Below are 1,089 nucleotides of genomic sequence, written 5' to 3' on the forward strand. Positions count from 1 at the left end.
AATAATGTTGGACAGTTTCACAGGAGCTGAAAACCCTGAGGGCTGCACCAAGTTCCAGTCATCTGTCTTGGCAAGGTTTCTACAGCTGGATGCCCTCCCTAGCAACAACAACTTTACTTTACAGAGTGTACTGGGTGCATTTTAAGTGGCACCAGCACGGATGCTATTTTTTTTTGTGTGACATCAAGACCCATGGGGTCACCAGAGGAGATACTTGGCTACAGCAGTCGGATAAGGATGTGTAGATAGGGGGTCTGACTGTAAAGGACATGCCTGTATGTGTGAATGATCATGATTTTACTTAGCTTGACATGTGTGTGTGTGTGTGTGTGTGTACGTACATGCACACATATGTATGTATACATGTATATGTATATGCTTATATGTCACCAAGTTAGCTGATTTCTAAGGGTTTTGCCAGTCAGTAGGAGAGAATGGGAGGGGACAATCAAGTTCTATATTCTCAATTAATAACAGCAATATATCTGTGATCATTTACTTGCTTCAGTTATTGGATTGCAGCCTTCCTGCGCATTGCCTTGATGGTTTTAGTCAAAAAATTGACACCAGTACCTAATTTTTTTCAAAGTCTGGCATTTATTCAAGCAGTTCCTTTTTCGCTAAACCACTAAGTTATAGGGATGTAAATAAACCAACACAAACACAGATATACATGCACAACAGGTTCTCTTAGTTTTTGCCTACCAAATCCACTCACGAGGCTTTGGTCAGCCAAGGGTGCTAGTGGAAGATACCTGCCAAATGTACCACGCAGTGGGACTGAACCAAGAACCATGTGGTTGGGAAACACTTCTCACACAGCTACATCTTTGCCTATATATATATAATTGTGTGTGTGTAAAACGATAGAGAAAGAAATTTTGTGTGTGGATAGCTAAGACACACACACACAGAAATACACAGAAATACACACATACACACAGAAATACACACAGAAATACACACACATACACAGAAATACACACACACACACACACACACAGAAAAATACACACACACACACACACACACACATATATATATATATATAGAGAGAGAGAGAGAGAGAGAAACACAGACAAGCAATAT

General features: G+C 40.2%; 1 protein-coding gene across 1 annotated transcript in view; it reads right to left on the minus strand.

Moving 5' to 3' along the window:
- The window catches only part of LOC106877214 (phosphatidylinositol-binding clathrin assembly protein), a 91,224-nt gene that overhangs the window by 73,795 nt on the left and 16,340 nt on the right, over positions 1-1,089 (minus strand). The gene's annotated exons all lie outside the window — the stretch shown is intronic.

The sequence above is a fragment of the Octopus bimaculoides genome, chromosome 27 (assembly GCF_001194135.2).
Source record: "Octopus bimaculoides isolate UCB-OBI-ISO-001 chromosome 27, ASM119413v2, whole genome shotgun sequence".
Taxonomy (NCBI): domain Eukaryota; kingdom Metazoa; phylum Mollusca; class Cephalopoda; order Octopoda; family Octopodidae; genus Octopus; species Octopus bimaculoides.